Below are 705 nucleotides of genomic sequence, written 5' to 3'. Positions count from 1 at the left end.
CTTCTTTAGTAGCTTCTTTGTCAGATTCTTTGACCGTGTCCTGTGTTTCTTCCTGAACATGGGTCGCAACAGGCACCTTTTTCTTTTTCTTCTTCACCGGGAAGCCCGTCCGGTTCGCCTTTTTCCGCTTGGGTTTCTTCGTCACCTCCACGGACGGGGAGTGGATGGGTGTGGAGATTCCGTTCAGTTTGGGTTTCGTGTCCACGCTGAGAAGGGAGGTGGGGGATTTGAGTTTCTCCGAGAGGGAGGAGAGGAAGAGGAGAGAGTCTTCCGTTTTGCGGGATAGCTCGAAGATTCCTGCAACAAAAGAGAAAGTTACGATATTGTTAGAGGATGGGAAAACCAATTTCATTCTGGGACCCATTCCACAAAGGAACGGTGCTATAGATCACTTTTATAGGTCCTATAGATTAAATCAAACACGAAAAAACCGCCAGTCTAGTTAGCGCGCGAGTTCGACGCTAGATCGCTGATTCGATTCGCGCCTGGAGCAAACTTTATTCTACACAGATAAAGTTCGTTCTCGAAAAAATTGGCTTTCTATTCTGTCCTTCTCTCTTCAATTTCGGGACGACAAGACCTCAATTGTTACAGTACCCTCTGTCAAACCTCTTAAAAATAAAATCTTTGGGGGACTTACCAGAAGGTGGTCTCGTCTCCGGACTCGACTGTAGCTCCTCCGATTGCAACCGGGGGTGCGGGGGT

The 705-nt window shown here is 47.8% G+C and overlaps 1 long non-coding RNA gene across 1 annotated transcript; it reads right to left on the bottom strand.

Annotated features, from left to right (window-relative positions):
- Positions 1–114: 114 nt before the first annotated feature.
- Positions 115–705, bottom strand: LOC113473396. Its single transcript, XR_003395376.1, has 2 exons — positions 641–705; positions 115–297 (listed from the first exon to the last, which is right to left on the bottom strand). It is a non-coding gene; the product is annotated as an uncharacterized LOC113473396 (long non-coding RNA).

This window comes from Diaphorina citri, unplaced genomic scaffold (assembly GCF_000475195.1).
Source record: "Diaphorina citri unplaced genomic scaffold, Diaci psyllid genome assembly version 1.1 scaffold28609, whole genome shotgun sequence".
NCBI classification, from domain to species: Eukaryota; Metazoa; Arthropoda; class Insecta; order Hemiptera; family Psyllidae; genus Diaphorina; species Diaphorina citri.
Note: the sequence above shows the minus strand (reverse complement) of the source record. Positions and strands in the feature narration are given on the sequence as shown.